The sequence below is a fragment of the Microcaecilia unicolor genome, chromosome 8 (genome assembly GCF_901765095.1).
Source record: "Microcaecilia unicolor chromosome 8, aMicUni1.1, whole genome shotgun sequence".
Classification (NCBI taxonomy): Eukaryota; Metazoa; Chordata; class Amphibia; order Gymnophiona; family Siphonopidae; genus Microcaecilia; species Microcaecilia unicolor.
In genome coordinates, this window is record NC_044038.1 from 186854231 (window position 1) to 186876107 (window position 21877).

At 50.7% G+C, this 21877-nt stretch overlaps 1 protein-coding gene across 1 annotated transcript in view; it reads left to right on the top strand.

Annotated features, from left to right (window-relative positions):
- The window catches only part of KDM3B (lysine demethylase 3B), a 479529-nt gene that overhangs the window by 365761 nt on the left and 91891 nt on the right, over window positions 1-21877 (top strand).

Genomic DNA, 21877 nt, shown 5'->3' on the forward strand with positions numbered 1-21877 from the left:
AAGAAATACATAGTTAAGGTAGAGGAGACAGAATGGAGTAGGTATTCAGTTAAGAAAGTTCATCTTATAATAAAAATCGTGATAACTTAGCTTGAACAATCATTAATCTTAAACTTCAAAATTAGTATGAGCGATTAGGAAATAAAGAATTAAATATTGTGAAAGTCCAGTGTACATCTTGTTAATTGACAATTAGGGTGCATTATTATGTTTAGCTTTCTTGAATAAATTGATCTTCAATAATTTACAGAAATTAATTATATCATGGGTTGCCTTTATGGTTTTTGGTAATTCATTCCAGATTTGTGTGCCTATGTAGGAGAAACTAGATGCATATGTTAGCCAGGTAGACCTGGAAAAGCCATGGAAATGAGCTATAAAAAAAAATGATCTACTCTTTGGGATCTGCCAGGTATCTGTAACTTAGACTAGCCTCTGTCCAAAACAAGATGCTAGACTATGGCCCTTGATCTCACTCCTCATAGCTTTTCTTATGTTCTTATTCTTCTTACAAAGAGAGAGAAACTGTTGTTTGAATACACAAGTTGTTGACTGTGCATTTTGTGTCTATGCTTTGTGAGGATTCTTGTGAGTTACAGGGATATCAGTATTTTCTCCGAGGACAAGCAGGCTGATTGTTCTCACGACTGGGTCGGCGTCCACGTTGGCCCAGGAACGGAAATCTTCCATAGAAACAAAAAAGTTTGCCAGAGCCTTTCAGTGCGCGGGGCCCCGCTCAGTTCTTTCTCTCTCCGCGGTAGAGAGTGGCTGCTTGTCAGTCTCTCTCCTCAGCCCAGTGAAAGAGCCTTCAGTTTTCGCCGTCTATTTCGGCATATTTTTCTCTCCCTCTTAGTTTTTTTTTTTTCCCTTACCCTGTCTACACAGTTAAAAAAAAACAAAAAAAAACTCCTTTATTTATTAGTTTGGCCCCTTTAAGTTTCCTTTAGTTTTCATCGTGGCCCTCTTAGGCCGCACATACGCGTTTTCTCATTTTTGTGCCTTTTTTATTGGCACAATCGAGAATTTTGACTTTGTTACCGCTATTTTTGTGTCCATGTCATCAAAGACTCCTAGCGGCTTCAAGAAGTGTACTCTGTGCAACCGGACAATCTTGGGTACCAACACCCATGTGTGGTGTCTTCAGTGCCTTGGGCCAGACCATCGCCCAGATGCATGTAAGTTGTGTCTTAGCTTGAAAAAGCAGACTCAGGCGTCGAGACAAACTCTTCGGGATCATCTTTTTGGAGTTTCGTCCGGTTTTCTCAATGTCAACAGCGGTACCGAGGTCGGCGGCGACGTCTGTCGGCACAGAGGTATGGCATCGACTTCAGGAGCACAGGTAATAGCTGTCCGGAGACCATCACATGCTGGGAACAGTGAGCCGTCGAGTGGGTCTCTACCTGTCTCGAAGACTCCTGCTGGGCAGGCCCACCGGGACCAACCACTCTCGGACCCGACCCCGAGGAGGCGTGTGTATTCCACATCCTCCTCGTCGGTACTGAGGAGTATCGATGACGTGCATCGAGCGAAGGCTAAGAAGCACCGTCATCGGTCTCCTCCTAAGCACGGTACCGGAAGATCCGGGGCGTCGAAGGATTCGGCACCCATGAAGCATCGACGCCGGGAGGAATGCTCACTCTCCATCCAAGAGGTGTCGATCTTCGGGCAGCCCGGTACCGCCTCCTCAACCTCTACTTATTCTGCCGCAGATTCCTGCACCGATCCCGCAGCCTTCCTCGACAGCGACTCTGGACAAGCGCATTCGAGCCATTCTTCCATGTCTTCTGGAAGGGTTGCTGCGTCAGTCTGCTCCAGTACCGGGGGTGCTTGCGCCCTCCGTACCATCGATGGAAGCGGCAGCTGGCTCTCCACCTGTGGTGAGGTCTCCGATGCTGGTGCCGCCTGGAGCATCGGCCTCGGCTGCCACCCAGGTCGACTCCCCGTCGACATCGCTGGAGGGAGCTTCATCGCCGTTGGCATGGGAGTCGACTTCTCGACATCGCCATCGAGGACATGGTTCCTTGGCGTCGAGACAGGCCCGTTTTCAGACTGCAGTTAAGGAACTCTTGACCGATACCGATGAGGAAGCCCCGTGGGATGAAGGGCAAGATCCCAGGTATTTCTCTTCTAAGGAGTCTTGTGGTCTTCCCTCTGATCCTACTCCTTCTCCAGAAAGAAAGCGTTCTCCCCCGGAGAGTCTTTCTTCCTCTTCATTTGTCCGGGAAATGTCTGTGACTATTCCCTTCCCTGTGGTATCTGAGGATGAGCCCAGGACTGAGATGCTCAAGGTTCTTGACTATCCTTCGCCACCTAAGGAGTCGTCCACGGTTCCTTTGCATAATGTACTCAAGGAGACTCTTATGCGGAACTGGATGAAACCTCTAAGTAATCCCATCATTCCCAAAAAAGCTGAGTCCCAGTATCGGATTCACAGAGAACCTGAGTTGATGAAGTCGCAGTTACCTCATGACTCTATGGTTGTGGATTCCGCTCTCAAGAGGGCCAGGAGTTCTAGAGACTTTGCCTCGGCGCCCCCGGGGAGAGAATCTAGAACCCTGGATTCTTTTGGGAGAAAGGCCTATCAGTCCTCTATGCTCGTGGCCAAAATTCAGTTTTACCAGCTCTACATGAGCATTCACTTGCGGAACACGGTGAGGCAACTGGCGGACTTGGTTGATAAGCTCCCTCCAGAGCAGGCCAAGCCTTTTCATGAGGTGGTCAGGCAGCAGAAGGCGTGTCGTAAATTCCTGGCCAGAGGTGCTTACGATTCTTTTGATGTTGCATCCAGAACCGCTGCCCAAGGTATAGTGATGCGCAGACTCTCATGGCTGTGTTCCTCTGAGCTGGACAAACGAGTTCAGCAGCAGATTGCAGATACTCCTTGCTGGGGGGATAATATTTTTGGTGAGAAAGTCGAACAAGTGGTCGATCATATCACTCAGAGGGAAACTGCTATAGACAATCTCTCCCGCCGGGCGCCTTCTGCTACTACCTCATCAGGTAGACGATTTTTCTGGAGGAATGCATCTACGCTTGTTATAAGCATAGGGAGCATTCTTCCTTCTCGACAGCCTTCTCAGGCTCATCCCTAGCGCACTCGTTCTCGTCAACAGCGTCTGCCAAGGCAGGCCCCTGCAGCTCCCCAGCAAAAACAAGGGACCAGGCTTTTGACTGGCTCCAGCTGAGCATAGCCACTATAAAGGTGTCCGTGCCGGATGACTTGCCGGTCGGGGGGAGGTTAAAATTTTTTCACCAAAGGTGGCCTCTCATAACCTCCGATCGGTGGGTTCTTCAAATAGTCCGGTTAGGATACTCCCTCAATTTGATCTCCAGACCTCCAAATTGCCCATTGGGAGCTCAGTCCTTCAGCTTCCAGCACAGGCAGGTACTTGCAGAGGAACTCTCCGCCCTTCTCAGCGCCAGTGCGGTCGAGCCCGTTCCACCAGGGCAAGAAGGGCAGGGATTCTATTCCAGGTACTTTCTTGTGCAAATGAAAACAGGGGGGATGCGTCCCATCCTAGACCTAAGGGCCCTGAACAAATGTCTACTCCCACAAAAGTTCAGGATGGTTCCCCTGGGCACCCTGCTTCCCATGATTCAGGAAAACAATTGGCTATGCTCTCTGGACTTAAAGAATGCTTATACTCAAATCTCGATACTTCCAGCTCACAGGAAGTATCTTAGATTCCGTCTGGGAGCGCAGCACTTCCAGTATTGTGTACTGCCCTTTGGTCTGATGTTTGCGCCCAGGGTCTTTACAGAATGCCTGGCAGTAGTTGCAGCGTCGCTACGCAGACTGGGAGTGCATGTGTACCCTTATCTTGACGATTGGCTGGTGAAGAACACCTCAGAGACAGGAGCTCTACAGTCCATGCAGATGACTATTCAACTGCTGGAGCTACTCGGGTTTGTTATAAATTACCCCAAGTCCCATCTTTTCCCTGTTCAGAAACTAGAATTTATAGGAGCTCTACTGGACTCTCAGACAGCTTGGGCCTATCTTCCAGAAGCTAGAGCAGACAGTCTTCTGTCTCTAATTTCCATGGCCAGAACGTCTCAGCAGATCATGGCTAGGCAGATGTTGAGACTTCTAGGCCATATGTCCTCCACAGTTTATGTGACACCCATGGCTCGTCTTCACATGAGATCAGCTCAATGGACCCTAGCTTCTCAGTGGTAGCAAGCTGCAGGGGATCTAGAGGATGCAATCCAGCTGTCCACCGATTTCACAATTCCCTTCAGTGCTGGACACAAAGGAAATGAGGGACTGCGAAATAACGATAATGTAAGCAGAGACCCTCAGCGGACAGGAGAGGGAAAAGTCAGCAAAACGGAGTTCGGTGCCTAACACAGCCCCAGCACAGAAAGGAACAGTGCTCAGCAATACAGAGGATAATTACAGTAAAGAAAGGACTGACAGACACAAGGGAAAACTGCACCAAGCAGACAACTTCCAGAAGCAGTGAAATTCTGTAGACAAAGGGTTAAACCAAGCTCAAACACACAGCTGCCACAGGCAGGGAACACTGCAAACAACAGGTTAATTGAAGTACAGTGAAAGAGCAAACAACCCCCAGAAACAAAGGGTCCATGAGCCTGCTACAAGGGCAGGACATACAAATCAGAATACAAACACAGCAACAAAAGGTAACTCCGAAGGAAGAGAAACCAAAACAAAGAAACTGGAAAGGAATGAGGTAGGAACTCACCACACAGCACCACAGCCAAACAGAGAATCCCAGGTGCAGTGAGAGAGGTAATTAGACACACACTAGAAGCAGCAGGCAAATAGAGACAGAGGAACAGAAACTGCAGGCAAGGTAAGGAGTAATCAAACCCCACTAAAGCACAGAGCAAATAGTTCAGATAGAGCGCAGGTAAGGCTTCAGCAGAACAGGAATAACGCCAGAGCAGGGGTTGTAGGGAAAGGTAAGCTTACTAGATCAGACTGACATCAGCTCAGCCCCTGACGGACCAATCAGGAGCGATTCCAAGCATTCCCCTGTCTGACTAGCAGAATTCTAACAGAATCATAACACATACTGTGATCTCCTCAGTCCCTCAGCTTTGCTTTTTCACTCTTGAATAGAGGGAAAACTAAGCTTTTTTTTTTTTTTAAGGTATATTAAAAGCAAGAAGCTGGCGAAAGAATCTGTTGGCCCGCTAGATGACCAAGGGGTGGGGTAATCAGGGAAGGCAAAGCCATAGTGGAGAGATTAAATTAATTCTTTGCTTTGGTTTTCACCGAGGAAGGTTTGGGAGAGATACTACTGCCAGAAAACGTATTCAAAGCTGACAAGTCCGAGAAACTGAATGAAATCTCTGGAAACCTGGAGGATCTAACAGGGCAATTTGACAAATTAAAGAGTAGCAAATTGCCTGGACTGGACGGTATTCATCCCAGAGTACTGATAGAATTCAAAAATGAACTTGCAGAACTGTTGTTAGTAATGTGTAAAATCAATTATGGTACCCGAAGATTGGAGGATTGCCAATGTAACGCTGATTTTTTTTTTTTTTTAAAGTTTCAGAGGAGATCCGGGAAATTATAGACTGGTGAACCTGACATAGGTACTGGGCAAAATGGTAGAGATTATTATAAAGAACAAAATTACAGAGCATATTCAAAAGCATGGATTAATGAGACAAAGCCAACATGGATTTAGTGAAGGGAAATCTTGCCTCACCATTCTTTTACATTTCTTTGAAGGGGTGAACAAACGTAGATAAAGGTGAGCCAGTCGATACTGTGTCCAGTTGGTTGCGGAGGCGGCGTCAGGCTACTACTTTCGCCCTCCTGCAGTTTTCAACCTCTCCACCTACCTCAGTCTCACTGCTTCTCATCCTTTGAAGTTCACTCCATCCGTCTATTCCACCCGCTGCCACTCAGAGTTGCAGTCATTTACCGCACCCCTAATAAGTCCCTCCCTTCCTTCCTTACCGACTTCGATGCCTGGCTCTCCGTTTTTCTTGAGCCCTCATCCCCATCCCTCATTCTTGGTGACTTCAACATACACATTGATAACCCATCCGACTCATATGTTTCTCAGTTCCTCACTCTTACCTCCTCCTTCAACCTCCAACTGAGCTCCTCCACCCCTACTCACAAATCTAGCCACTGTCTTGATCTCGTCCTCTCTTCTACTTGCTCACCCTCCAATTTCTGCGCATTAGCTCTTCCTCTCTCTGACCATCACCTAATCACATTCACACTTCAGCACCCTCCCCCTCATTCTCGCCAACACTAAATACTATTTCCAGAAATCTCCAGGCTGTTGACCCCCTCACCTTATCCTCTAGTATCTCTGATCTCCTCCCTTCCATCATGTCCTCCGAATCTGTTGACAAAGCTGTCTCCACTTAAAATGCCACTCTCTCCTCTGCTCTAGACACCCTTGCACCGCCCATCTCCCGTCCCACAAGGCGTACCAATCCCCAGCCCTGGCTGACCCCTTGCACCCGATACCTTCGCTCCTGCGCCCATTCGGCTGAACGCCTCTGGAGGAAATCTCACACCCATACTGATTTCATTCACTTCAAATTCATGCTATCCTCCTTCCAATCCTCCCTTTTCCTCGCCAAACAGGACTATTACACCCAATTGACTAATTCCCTTAGCTCTAATCCTCGTCGTCTCTTCGCCACCCTCAACTCCCTCCTCAAAGTGCCCTCTGCTCCCACCCCCCCACCCCTCACTCTCTCCTCAATTTCTGGCCGACTACTTCAGTGACAAGGTCCAGAAGATCAACCTCGAAATCACCACCAAACCTTCTCCTCCTCTTCATCCTATAACGCACTCTCTCAACCAACCAACCCAGGCCTCCTTCTCCTCTTTTCCTGATATCACCGAAGAGGAAACCGCCCTTCCATATCATCAAGCTGATCAATCCATAGACTGGTGGGTTGTGTCCATCTACCAGCAGGTGGAGATAGAGAGCAAACTTTTGCCTCCCTATATGTGGTCATGTGCTGCCGGAAACTCCTCAGTATGTTCTCTATCTCAGCAGGTGGTGGTCACACACAGCAGCAGCTCTGGCTAGGCCTCCAAGCCTAATTCTTAGGTTTTGTTGAGTGCCTGGGGTTGAGGGCTCTTTTGAGCAAGTGCAAACCTGGTGGTGCCAGGTCCCTCCTTTTCTCCCCCCTCCCGCTGGCTCCGTTAAAAAAAAAAAAAAAAAATTTTGAACGTCCTTAAAGGCGTTTATTTCGACGTTTATTTAAACGTTCATTGCAGCTACTCACTGGGACACCAGGTCGTTACAGCTCGGAGCGGAAAGCAGGTAATTTTTACCTTTTTATAGCGGGCAGGGGGTTCCCCGATTTATCTCCACGTGGCATATGGCGTCGGAGGGCGAGGGCGTAAAGAGTCGCTCCCCGGATCGCTTGGGCGCTTCTAGAGGGGATGCGGGGGTCTTAAAGTCTGATTCGCCCTTGTTGGGTGACAGTTTTGTGACCGATGAGTGTCCCGGTCCTTCCTCCGGTGTGGCGGTTTTTCCCGCCATAAACGCCCATCCCCCGCTCCTCGCCTCCGCCATCTTGGCCGGCCACGCGGCTCGGACGGCTTCTTCTTGGGCCGCCCTTGAGGTAGGAGACATTAATGCCATGAACGCCCTTAATTTGGGCGACGGCACAAAGGCGGCTAAAATTAAGCGCCGTTTTTCCCGCGCGGCTCCTTCGCGGAGTGTCGCACCGGACGCCATCTTGGATGCGCAGCATGTCTCTCCCCCGCTCTTGCGAGCGCCGGTTGAGGGTGCGTCTAGGGCTGTTGCCCAGGCTGCGGAAGTGCACAGTCTGGGGGGTTTCTCCCCCGAGTTTATTTTGCTGCTGCATCAGGCCTTCCTTATGCAGAACGCTGCCCCTGCTCCCTCGTCAGGTAAAGAGGTTGAGGCCCCCGGAGGTAAACGCCCTCGGGTTGATTCCCAGGCCTTGGAGGACTTTGTCTCCTCCGATGTAGATGAGGGCAGCGTATCTGAGTTCTCCCAATGGTCCTTTGCGGATTCCTTGGAGGAGACGGATCCCCGCTCGGATGGAGCGGATGACCCCTCTGCAGCGCGACTTTTTAGCTCAGAGGATTTGCCTAACCTGTTTGTGCAGGCCATGGGCATTTTGAAGATTTCCTCTCCGGAGGACGTCTCTCCCTCAGCCCCTGTTGGCTCTGCCATTATGCTGGGGACGAAACGCCCGCCTAGAACCTTCCACGTGCATGATGCCATGCACACCTTAATTTCGGCTCAATGGGATGTCCCGGAAGCGAGCCTTAAAGTGGCTAGGGCTATGTCCCGCCTCTATCCTTTGCCTGTAAGTGAACGTGAGGCCTTTCTGTGGCCTACCGTGGATTCTTTAATCACTGCGGTGACTAAGAAAACGGCGTTGCCGGTGGAAGGTGGCACGGCCCTAAAGGACGCCCAAGACAGAAGATTGGAGGCGGCCTTAAGGTCGTCCTTTGAGGCGGCTGCTTTAAGTTTGCAGGCCTCAGTTTGCAGCTCCTATGTGGCCAGGGCGTGCCCGAATATGGTGCAGCGGGCTTCCCCCTCGGATCTTTCCTTGAGGGCTGATTGGCCGGCCCTGGAATCGGGCTTAGCCTATTTGGCAGACTTGCTGTATGATGTCTTGAGAGCCTCAGCTAAAGGCATGGCTCAGACAGTCTCTGCGCGGCGGTGGCTTTGGCTGAAGCATTGGTCTGCTGACCACGCCTCTAAATCCCGCCTGGCTAGATTGCCTTTTAAAGGCAAGCTGCTCTTTGGGGTCGAGCTGGACAAAATCGTGACCGATCTCGGCACGTCTAAGGGCAAGAAGTTACCAGAGGTCAGGGCTCGGGCTAGTACTCGCCCTGGTACCTCCAGAGGACGGTTTCAGGAAGCCCGTCGGTACCGCCCGGGCAGGTCGGGCTCCTCTGCCCCCTCTTCCTTCAAGAGGAACTTCTCCCCCAAGCAGCATTCCTTTCGCAGAGACCGCCGTCCCAGAGGTGCTCCCTCCGGTTCTCCCCCAGGGTCTCGTACCCAATGACGGGGCCTTGGTCCACGCCTCAGTGCAGATTGGAGGACGGCTGTCCTCGTTTATGGGCGAGTGGACCACAATAACTTCAGACGCTTGGGTGCTGGAAGTCATCAGAGACGGCTACAAGTTAGAGTTCTGCCGACCCTTAAAAGACGGGTTTGTACTCTCTCCCTGCAAGTCTCTGGTCAAGCTGTGGCAGTGCAGCAGACCTTGGACAATCTGATCCGCCTGGGGGCGGTCGTTCCGGTGCCAGAAAATCAGCTGGGCAAGGGACGTTACTCCTTTTTCTTTGTGATACCAAAGAAAGGAGGTTCTGTACGGCCTATCCTCGACCTCAAAGGGGTCAATTGGGCCTTGAAAGTTCGGCACTTTCGCATGGAGACCCTCCGCTCTGTTATAGCGGCAGTGAAGGCAGGAGAGTTCCTGGCATCCTTGGACATCAAGGAAGCGTACTTGCATATTTCCATCTGGCCTCCTCATCAACGCTTTCTGCGTTTTGCAGTACTGGGCCGACACTTCCAGTTCAGAGCCCTCCCGTTCGGGTTGGCTACTGCTCCGCGGACCTTCTCCAAAGTAATGGTCATCGCGGCCTTCCTGAGGAAGGAAGGAGTTCAAGTCCATCCTTATCTGGATGACTGGTTGATCCAAGCCCCCTCTTATGCAGAGTGCGGCAAAGCTGTGAACCGGGTGGTTGCTCTTTTGAGCTCCCTGGGGTGGATCATCAACTGGGAGTAAAGCCAGCTGCGCCCGACTCAGTCCCTGGAGTATCTGGGAGTTCGATTCGACACCCAAGTGGGCAGAGGGTTCCTGCCAGACAATCGGGTTGTCAAGCTTCAGGCTCAGGTGGACTAGTTCCTAGTAGCCTCTCCTATTCGGGCTTGGGACTACGTGCAGCTGTTGGGCTCTATGACGGCCACGATGGAAGTAGTGCCCTGGGCCAGGGCTCATATGAGACCACTACAACAATCTCTGCTGCTGCGCTGGACTCCGATGTCGGAGGATTATGCTGTGCGCCTTCCCTTGGACCCAGCAGTGCGCAAGGCGCTGAGCTGGTGGACGCAGACAGACAAGTTGTCTGCAGGAATGCCTCTGGTGACCCCGGAGTGGATTGTCGTCACGACAGACGCCTCTTTGATGGGCTGGGGAGCCCACTGCTTGGGAAGGACAGCGCAGGGGCTCGGGTCTCCTGCAGAGGCAAGTGGTCTATCAACCTCCTGGAACTCAGAGCCATTCGGTTGGTGTTGTTGGAGTTCATCCCGGTACTGGTGTTGAAGCCTGTACGGGTCCTGTCGGACAATGCCACGGCTGTGGCCTATGTCAACCGCCAGGGAGGTACCAAGAGCGCCCCTCTAGCCAAGGAGGCTATGAATCTATGCCAGTGGGCGGACGCGAACCTGGAGCAGCTTTCAGCGGCCCACATTGCCGGAGTCATGAATGTCAAGGCGGACTTTCTCAGTCGCCATACCTTGGAGCCCGGAGAGTGGCAGCTATCTGCTCAGGCGTTCTTGGACATCACGAAGCGCTGGGGCCAGCCGAGCCTAGATCTGATGGCGTCATCGGCCAATTGCCAAGTGCCGCGCTTTTTCAGCAGAGGACGGGACCCTCGATCCCTGGGAGTAGATGCTCTTCTCCAACAGTGGCCGACACAAGAGCTTCTCTATGTGTTCCCGCCCTGGCCCATGTTGGGCAGGGTGCTAGACTGGGTGGCAAAGCATCCCGGCGGGGTAATCCTGGTGGGTCCGGATTGGCCCAGACGTCCCTGGTATGCGGACTTGATCAGGCTCTCAGTCGGCGATCCTCTGCGGCTGCCAGTGGAGCAGGGCCTGTTACATCAGGGTCCCGTGGTGATGGAGGATCCCTCCCCCTTTGGTCTTACGGCCTGGCTATTGAGCGGCAGCGTCTGAGGAAGAAGGGCTTCTCAGACAAGGTCATCGCCACTATGCTGAGAGCGAGGAAGCGCTCTACTTCTACTGCTTACGCCAAGGTTTGGCGTATCTTTGCAGCGTGGTGTGAAGCAGGCTCACTTTCTCCCTTCACTGCTCCAATTTCTTCAGTGTTGGCGTTCCTGCAAGAAGGTCTGGAGAAAGGCCTGTCGCTCAGTTCCCTGAAAGTTCAGGTAGCGGCTCTGGCTTGCTTCAGGGGCCGCCTGAAGGGTGCTTCCCTGGCTTCGCAGCCAGATGTGGTGCGCTTTCTCAAGGGAGTTAATCACCTGCGCCCTCCTCTGCACTCAGTGGTGCCTGCGTGGAATCTCAACCTGGTGCTAAGAGCATTGCAGAAGCCGCCTTTTGAACCCTTGTCGAGGGCATCTCTGAAAGACCTGACGTTGAAAGCAGTCTTTTTGGTGGCTATCACTTCAGCCAGAAGAGTTTCCGAGCTCCAGGCACTCTCATGTCGAGAGCTTTTTCTGCAGTTCACTGAGGCAGGAGTGACTATTCGCACATTGCCTTCCTTCCTGCCCAAGATTGTTTTTCGCTTCCATGTGATTCAGCAGCTCTGTCTCCCTTCCTTTCGTAGGGAGGTCTACCCAGAGGAATACTCTGCTCTCAATTCCTGGATGTGAGACGAGTCATCATCAGATACTTGGAAGTGACCAATGATTTCCGGTAATCGGATCATCTGTTTGTCCTGTTTACAGGTCCTCGTAAGGGTCTGCAGGCTTCTAAGCCTACAGTGGCAAGATGGGCAAGGAAGCCATTGCAGCAGCTTAGGGTCCGTCTCCTTGGAAGAGATTTGCAAGGCAGCAACTTGGGCTTCGGCCCATACCTTTGCCAGGCATTACCGCTTGACTGTGGCTGCTCGGGCGGAGGCCCGGTTTGGAGCTTCAGTGTTGCGGTCAGGGATTTCTATGTCCCGCCCTGGGTGAGTACTGCTTCGGTACATCCCACCAGTCTATGGATTGATCAGCTTGATGATATGGAAGGTAAAATTATGTATAATCATACCTGATAATTTTCTTTCCATTAATCATAGCTGATCAATCCATAGCCCCTCCCAGATATCTGTACTGTTTATATTCTGGTTGAATTTTAGGTTCAAGTTTAGCCTTCAGTTACTTCAGGAGGACTTCGTGTTCAAGTTCTTCTTTCACTTGGATTCTTCAAGAGTTGAGACGAGTTTGTGTTACAGTGAGCTGCTGCATTCCTCTCCCCTCCGTTTTACGGGGCTGGATTGAGATTTAAATTCTGCCGGCACTCCCTCCCGCTTCGTGCGGCTGTAGGGCAGCTTTGTACCCCTCCCGCTTCGGCGGTGTTAGGGTCAGTCAGCTCCTCCCGCGGTTGCGGTTGCAGGATAAGCCAGATCCCCCCGCATCGGCGGGTGTGGTGTCCCTCCCCCGCTCCGCGGGGATGAGCTGGACGGATTCCCCTCCCCCACTTGTGTGGGGATGAGCTGGGTTAATTCCCCTCCCCCGTTTCGGCGGTGGTGAGCTGGGCAGTGTCCCTTCGTGGGTGTAATTCTCTAAGTGCTGAGTCCTGCGGATGGAGCTTTGATATCGACATACTGAGGAGTTTCCGGCAGCACATGACCACATATAGGGAGGCAAAAGTTTGCTCTCTCTCTCCACCTGCTGGTAGATGGACACAACCCACCAGTCTATGGATTGATCAGCTATGATTAATGGAAAGAAAATTATCAGGTATGATACATAATTTTACCATCTCCTCTCCTCCTCGAAATCCACCACCTGTTCCTCAGACCCCATCCCCACCAACCTACTTAGCACCATCACTACTACTACTACTACTACTTAGCATTTCTATAGCGCTGCCAGGGTTACGCAGCGCTGTACAAGTTTAACATGGGGAAGGACCGTCCCTGCTCAAAAGAGCTTACAATCTAAAGGTTACAAACTATGTAGTCAGTGTAGGTATCATGAGTGGGGAAGGTGGTTATGCGCCAAAAGCAAGGGAGAAGAGATGGGTTTTGAGTAAGGACTTGAAGATGGGCAGGGAGGGCGCATGACGTATGGGCTCGGGAAGGCTGTTCCAGGCATATGGTGATGCGAGGCAGAAGGGGCGGAGTCTGGAGTTAGCGGTGGTGGAGAAGGGTACAGATAGGAGTGATTTGTCCTGAGAGCGGAGGTTACGGGTGGGAACATACGGGGAGAGGAGTGTAGAGAGGTACTGGGGGGCTGCAGATTGAGTGCATTTGAAAGTTAAAAGGAGAAGCTTGAACTGTATACGCTCCTACTATCACCCCAACATCTGTCATATCCTTAACCTCTCTCTCTCCACTGCAACTGTCCCAGACACCTTCAAGCATGCTGTGGTCACACCACTCCTCAAAAAACCATCTCTTGACCCTACCTGTCCCTCCAACTACCGCCCCATTTCCCTCCTACCCTTCCTCTCCAAGATACTTGAACGCACCGTTCACAGCCGCTGCAATGATTTTCTTTCCTCTCATGCCATCCTCGATCCGCTTCAATCCGGCTTTCGCCCCCTACACTCGACAGAAACAGCACTATCTAAAGTCTGCAATGACCTGTTCCTCGCCAAAGCCAAAGGTCACTACTCCATCCTCATCCTCCTCGACCTATCCGCCTCTTTTGACACTGTCAATCACAACCTACTTCTTGACACACTGTCCTCCTTTGGGTTCCAGGGCTCTGTCCTCTCCTGGTTCTCCTCTTATCTCTCCCATCGTACCTTCAGAGTACACTCTCATGGTTCGTCCTCCTCCCCTATCCCGCTCTCTGTTGGAGTTCCTCAGGGATCTGTCCTTGGGCCCCTCCTTTTTTCAATCTACACCTCTTCCTTAGGCTCCCTGATCTCATCTCATGGTTTCCACTATCATCTTTATGCTGACAACACCCAGCTGTATCTCTCCACACCAGACATCACTGCGGAAACCCAGGCCAAAGTATCGGCCTGCTTATCCGACATTGCTGCCTGGATGTCCAACTGCCACCTGAAACTGAACATGGCCAAGACTGAACTTATTGTTTTCCCACCTAAACCCACTTCTCCTCTCCCTTCACTCTCTATCTCAGTTGATAACACCCTCATCATCCCCGTCTCATCTGCCCGCAACCTCGGTGTCATCTTCGACTCCTCCCTCTCCTCTGCGCATATCCAGCAGATAGCCAAGACCTGTCGCTTCGTCCTCTACAACATTAGCAAAATTCGCCCCTTCCTCTCTGAGCACACCACCCGAACTCTCATCCACTCTCTCATTACCTCTCGCCTTGACTACTGCAACCTACTCCTCACTGGCCTCCCACTTAGCCACCTATCCCCCCTTCAGTCCATCCAGAACTCTGCCGCACGTCTTATCTTCCGCCTTGACCGATATACTCGTATCACCCCTCTCCTCAAGTCACTTCACTGGCTTCCGATCAGATACCGCATACAGTTAAAGCTTCTCCTACTAACCTACAAATGCACTCGATCTGCAGCCCCTCCTTACCTCTCTACCCTCATCTCCCCTTACGTCCCTACCCGTAACCTCTGCTCTCAAGACAAATCCCTCCTTTCAGTACCCTTCTCCACCACCGCCAACTCCAGGCTCCGCCCTTTCTGCCTCGCCTCACCCCATGCTTGGAACAAACTCCCTGAGCCCATACGCCAGGCCCCCTCCCTACCTATCTTCAAATCATTGCTCAAAGCCCACCTCTTCAATGTCGCTTTCGGCACCTAATCACAACACCTCTACTCAGGAAATCTAGACTACCCCAACTTGACATTTCGTCCTTTAGATTGTAAGCTCTTCTGAGCAGGGACCGTCCTTAGTTATTAATTTGTACAGCGCTGCGTAACCCTAGTAGCGCTCCAGAAATGTTAAGTAGTAGTAGTAGTATTTTCAGAAGGCGTTTGACAAAGTACCTCATGAAAGACTCCAGAGGAAATTGGAGAGTCATGGGATAGGAGGTAGTGTCTTATTGTAGATTAAAAACTGGTTAAAGATAGAAAACAGAGAGTAGGGATAAATGGTCAGTATTCTCAGTGGAGAAGGGTAGGTAAGTGGGGTTCCCCAGCGGTCTGTGCTGGGACCGCTGCTTTTTAACATATTTATAAATGATCTAGAGATGGAAGTAACTAGTGAGGTAATTAAATTTGCTGACGACACAAAGTTATTCAGAGTTGCTAAATCGCAAGGCCAACCTTGAACCCAAACACAACAGCAGAAGACAGAAGAGACTAGGCAGAGCTCAAGGCTGAGCCACACGACCACACAAACAGGCAATAACCAAGACAGAAGTGCTAACACTAGCACACAGACAAGCTGAAGTACTAAGGCAGAAGTGCTAACCCTTGCACACGGACAAGCTGAAGACCTAAGGCAGAAGTGCTAACCCTTGCACATGGACAAACAGAAGAACTCAGTCAAAAGTGCTAACCCTAGCACACTAACTAGGAAACAAGACAGAAGTGCTACACAAGCATACCGACAAACCTGGAGACCTTTGGCTTTGCAAAGGCCCTGAATGAATGTCCTCACCTTCCTTATGAAGGTCTTCACTGATTTATTTATTTATTTATTTGTAGCATTTGTATCCCACATTTTCCCACCTATTTGCAGGCTCAATGTGGCTTACATTGTTCCGTAATGGTGATCACCAATTCCGGAAAGAGAAATACATAGTTATAATGGAGGTGACAGAGTGGATTAGGTAATCAGGTACAGAGAGTTCATTTTTGTAATAAGAAATAAAAGGTATTGGGTTAAAATACAATCGTGATAGATTAGCTTAAACAATCAGGAATAGAGCGTTCCGTTTTGTATAGTTCTGGTATAAATTTTGTTTACTGGTATTTAGGATGGATCTTTGTAGTATGCCTTATTGAATAGGTTGGTTTTCAGTAATTTTCGGAAATTATTTATGTCGTGTGTTGTTTTTATGGATTTTGGTAGTTCATTCCATATTTGCATGCTTATGTAGGAGAAACTGGATGCATATGTTAATTTATATTTTAGTCCTTTGCAGCTGGGGTAGTGGAGATTCAGGAATGTATGTGATGATCTAGTAGAATTCCTGGTTGGTAAGTCTATGAGTCTTGACATGTACACCAGAGCGTTACCGTGAATGATCTTATGAACCAGAGTGCAGACCTTGAACGCGATGCGTTCTCTAAGTGGAAGCCAATGTAGTTTTTCCTCTTAGGGGTTTGGTGTTTTTCAAACCCCTGATGATGTCACAACTACAGGAAAGGGACTTGAAACACACACAACACCAAAGTGAGGTTTGGAACACAAAGGAAGTAGTAGCAGAGGCAACAATGCATAGAAATTAACAGACTGGAGCCACCTCTGAAGCTGACCACCGGAAGACAAGGTGAGACTGAAAGTGGAGTCACGACCACAGTTGTTACATTAATTCTAGTTACAGTCACAGTAGCCATCCGTTTCTCTGCCTCTGCCTAAATAGCCTATAAAAGATGTTTAATGAATTTGTCAAGGCTACAGCAAATATCTTACAAGTAGATAATTAGAGGTGTGAAAATAAAGTGCAATTCCAAATAATAAACTTCACAGAACAGTGTTCAAAAATATCCAAGGCTAGAACAAGCAATGAGTGATCTTTCATAAAATTTGAAGGAAAAGCCTCAAATAAGGATTTACAGGACCTCTTATTCTATCATTGGCAAAAACCTTCTAAAATACTAACGCATCTAATTTCTAAATTATTTTTGTCAAAATTGGACTTATGAGCTTCTCTGTAGTGTTCAATGTGCATGCAAAAATTATAGGGACAGGCTTATGAACCTCAACATGTGTACGCTGGAAGAGAGGAGGGAGAGAGGAGACATGATAGAAACATTTAAACATCTCAAGGGCATTTATGTACAGGAAGAGAGCCTTTTTCAAATGAAGGCGAGCTCTGGAATGAGGGGGCATACGACAAAGTTAAGAGGGTATAGGCTTAGAAGTAACCTAAGGAAGTATTATTTCACAGAAAGGGTGGTGGAGGCGTGGAATGACCTCCCGGTGGAGGTGGTGGAGTCGAGGACTGTTCCAGAATTTGAAAAAGCATGGGATAAGCATGTGGGATCGCTTAGGAACAGGAAGAATTAAGGGTTACAAAGGATGGGCAGACTGGATGGGTCATATGGCTTTATCTGCCGTCATGTTTCTATTTTAAGAAATGGTCCTCCCAAGGACTACCAGCATTTTGCAGAAAATAACTGCTGCCTCAAGGGGATATTAGGACCTCAAGTGCAAATCTTCTGTATCCCTGTTGCAGGCTGCACGTCAGGTCCCATTAGCATGGCCTGATTTTTTACTCATATCATACACCAAATACTCAGCAATTCTAGTAGGACTTCCAAAATTTTTTGAAACGTTTGCACAAAACGCAAAGATATTTTAATGTATATAATGTAATGTATGATTTTGTAAGAGGCATACTATGCTTCAATGTGTACTGTTATTTTAATATTTTGCTGTTGTATTACTCATGACAGTATATCAGCAGTATAATACGCTTCATATTTTATTTTATTCAAAAATTTGTATTCCACACAATCTATATCCTTGGTGAATTACAATAAATGTATATAACACAGGTGGAAATAATGATTTGTAATGTGTGTAATATCTAATCAAAAATTGGAAAACCAGGTGAGGAGCGCATAGTGCTTTTAAGCTGCAGATGCACATAGCCCTGAAGTAAGCAGGGGCAAGTTCCTTTTTGTTCTAGATATTTGGCATGTTAGATCGTTGCCTGTGTTGCCTGCGTTACAGTTGTAATCTGTTGGGAGCACTATTGAAGTGATCCAGTGGGTCAAAAATCAAAACGTTAGCACTAGATCCTATATAATAATTCTCACCTCCAACGTTCTGTCTTGCTGCCTGGGACCGTGGCTCCTTCCGAGTTGGTCTGCTAGGCTCCGTAGATCAGGCTGGCATCACCGTAGCCATTATGATGTCAACTTCAGAACCTGGGGGGGGGGGGGGGGGGAAGCATGCCTCAGAGCTGATCCATGTCCAGAGGAGAGTCACTGGACATGGGTGGCTAGAGGGGGTGCAGGGGAGAAAGGAGGGTTGCTGGACATGGGTGGCTGCAGGGGGGGTCGCTGGACATGGGTGGCTGGAGGGGGGGCAAGGGAGAGAGGAGGGTCGCTGGACATGGGTGACTGGAAGGGGAACAGGGGAGAGAGGAGGGTCGCTGGACATGGGTGGCAGCAGTGGGTGCAGGGGGAGAGGAGGGTCGCTGGACATGGGTGGCTGCAGGGGGAGAGAGGGTCGCTGGACATGGGTGGCTGCAGGGGAGCCGAAGAAAACCTTGCTAGCGCCCGTTTCATTTGTGTCAGAAACGGGCCTTTCCTCAGCAACCCTCCAGACCGGTCAAGATGCGTGGGTTATGTACTCCTACCAGCAGAGGGAGACTGAGAAAACACTGAGCTTTGAACACTGACTATATAACCTGTGCAGTACATACAGTAGCCAGTATTTTCTCAGTCACAGCAGAGGTAGAAGGACAGCCTGTGCAGTCTTCAATAGTCTGGTGAGGTAGCTTTGATTTTAGGGATTAAGGATTTTGGGTTTCTTTCAAGAGATTTCTATCCTTTAAGTACCCTGTACGTGGTTTGCCAAAAAAAAAAAAAAAAAGTGCTTCGGGGCCCTGGGTCCGGTGGGGCCCAGTAGTTTCCCCTGGGGTGTCACACCTGCCTTGTCGGGTCCCTCCCCCTGTGCTGCTCTCCAGTACTGTGTTACTGGCAGCTTTGTGCCTCGGCTGCTTTCTGTGTACTGCAGCCTTGAGAGCCGTACAATTTTCAGCTGCCAGAATTGTCTTCTGTCCCTTTAAGGGAGATATATTTATTTATTTGGTGCGGAACGAACGGGAGTTCTTTTCCGGCCTAGGAGCGAGAGAGCAGTGTTTTTGGGGCTTGCCTGACATTGGGGCCGGTATGGGGTAGCGCTGCCTTTATCTTTGGAGTTATGGCGGGCAAACTCCTCCGTTGTCGCACGTGCTCGCGCCGGGGCATCGAATCGCCGGGCGGTCAGTGTCGGCTGTGCGGTGAACCCAAACGTTTGGAGGCAGTTCCCCCGGAGTTAACCGCGGAAGTCCCGGCGGTATCGGCGACCCCTTTATCAGTGGCAACTCAGGCAGGTCCGGCGGCAGCGCTTTCAGTTTCGGCGGGAACGGCCGCCATTTTGAATTCAGCGTGTTCTGCAGAGGCTGCTGTGGTTGAGCCAGTTGCCTCCGTTCTGCCACAGAAAGTGCCTAATGAGGGTCCAGGAGGGGTTGGCTTTCCTTCAGAGTTTGTATGGACGCTTTTTCAGGCTTGGAAATCGGGCCCCCCCCCCCCAGAGAGGGGAGGGGGTTAGTCCCATGCTGCCTAAAAGACCCCGGATAGAGTGGACAGAGGACGAGGAATGTCTGTCTCAGGTGGGCACGGAAGGCCCATTTAGTGATGGGGGAGAGTCTGAGGGTTTTGAGGGTCCGGTAGATCCGGTGGACTCCCTTCCTGGGGAAGATCCCTCAGTAGTCAGGATTTTTCATAGGGATGAGCTTTCGGAGCTCATTGATCAGGTCACATCTACCCTTAAATTTAATCCTGAGGTGGCTGCAGGTGAATCTGGGCAGGATCCTTTGGTGAAAGGAATTCAGCGTAGAGCACGGACCTTTCCTATGAACAAGGATCTCATGGAGATGATTACCCAGGAATGGGATTCGCCAGATTCGCCGTGTAAGGTTTCTAAGGCAATGGCGAGACTTTATCCCCTGCCGCAGGAGGATAGGGATTCCCTTAAGGCTCCTACGGTAGATGCAGTGGTTACAGCGGTTACTAAAGCGACGGCTATTCCAGTATATGGTGGGGCCGCACTCCGTGAACCCCAGGATAGGAGGTTGGAAGCATTTCTTAAGCGAAGCTTCGACTTGTCGGCGCTAGCTCTCCAGGCCTCGGTGTGTGGGGGCCTGGTGGCGCGGGCGTGTTTTCGCTGGGCCGAGTAGCTCCTGGATGATCCCGGGGAGGTTGGGACCTCGGGGTTACAGGATTTAGCCAAGTTGGAGATGGGTTCGTCTTTTTTGTCTGATGCACTGTATGATTTGTTGCGTGCGTCGGCTAAAAATATGGCTATGATAGTGGGAGCGCGTAGGGCTCTATGGTTAAGAGGTTGGGTCGCGGATGCGGCCTCTAAGGCTAAGTTGTGTTCTCTCCCATTCAAGGGTTCTAGGCTTTTTGGCGAAGAGTTGGATAAGTTAGTGAAAGGCCTTAGTGAGGCCAAGGTGCCTCGACTCCCGGATTTTCGTCCCAAGCTGGGAGTTAGGGGTAATTCCTCTCGAGGTCGACTTAGTGAGGCTCGACGGTATAGGCCTGGTAGGTTTAGTGGGCCTTCTAGAGGTCGGTTCTTCCAGCGCACCCAGTCCTTTTGCGGGAGTCGTCACGGAGGCCGGGGCTCGTTCGGGGGAGGTCAGACCTCGGGGCGGCTTGCCCAATGAAGGTGTGCGGACCCAGGTTCTGGTGCTTGTAGGGGCTCGGCTGAGTCAGTTTTACCAGAACTGGGTCCACATCACATCAGATCAGTGGGTTCTCGAAGTGGTTCGAGATGGTTATGCCCTGGAGTTCGAGACCTCTCCGCCCGAACGGTTTCTGGAGTCCCCTTGTCACTCGAGGTTCAAGAGAGCAGCAGTACGAGACACGTTGCGTCGTCTTCTCAGTCTGGGAGCAGTGGTTTCTGTTCCGCCCGCTCAGCAACGCTCGGGGTGTTACTCAATTTACTTTGTGGTGCCAAAGAAGGAGGATGCCTTTCGGCCTATTTTAGATCTAAAGAGAGTCAATGCAGCGCTCAAAGTTCCCTCTTTTCACATGGAGACGTTGCGGTCGGTCGTTGTTGCAGTCCGGCAGGGAGAGTTTCTAACTTCTCTGGACTTGACAGAGGCTTATCTTCACATTCCCATTCGAGCGGCGCACCAGCGTTTTCTTCGCTTTGCCGTTTTGGGGAAGCACTTTCAGTTTTGTGCCCTGCCCTTCGGTCTGGCAACAGCTCCCCGCACCTTTTCCAAGGTCATGGTGGTGGTGGCGGCAGCGTTGCGCCGGCAGGGCATTTTGGTGCACCCGTATCTAGACGACTGGTTGATTCGGGCTAAGTCCCGGGCGGAGAGCGAGGGGGCGACGTCGCGTGTGGTACAGTTTCTCCAGTCGCTGGGCTGGGTGGTGAATTTCAGCAAGAGTCAGTTGGTACCGTCGCAGTCTCTGGAGTATCTGGGCGTTCTGTTCGATACGAGTTCGGGTCGAGTGTTTTTGCCCCCCCCCCCCCCCCCACCCCAAGAATCAGCAAGTTGCAGGACCTGATTCGGCGGTTTCTTGCACTGTCGTCACCGACGGCCCGGTCTTACCTGCAATTTCTGGGGATGATGGCGGCAACCATAGAAGTAGTTCCTTGGGCCAGGGCGCACATGCGTCAGCTTCAGTCCTCTCTACTCAGTCGGTGGGCTCCCCTGTCGCAGGAGTTGGAGGTACGTCTGCCGATGTCGGTGGTTGTCCGCCGCAGCCTCCGTTGGTGGCTCAGAACTTGCAATCTGGAGAAGGGAATGCCGTTGGAGTCCCCTCAGTGGGTGGTTCTTGTCACAGACGCCAGCCTGCTAGGATGGGGAGCGCATTGTCTCGGTCAGGTAGCGCAGGGGCGGTGGTCCCAGGCGGAAGCAAGGTGGTCCATCAACCGGTTGGAGACTCGGGCCATTCGGTTGGCACTTCAGTGCTTTCAGTCACTGCTTCTCCACAAGGCAGTCAGAGTGCTCTGCGACAATGCCACAGCCGTGGCCTATGTCAATCGTCAAGGGGGCACAAAGAGTCAGGCTGTCGCGGAGGAGACGGCACTGTTATGCCAATGGGCGGAAGGTCATCTTCAGGCGCTCTCGGCGGCTCATGAGGCCGGGGTGGACAACGTGGACGCAGATTTTTTGAGCCGGCATACTCTGGATCCCGGAGAGTGGTCT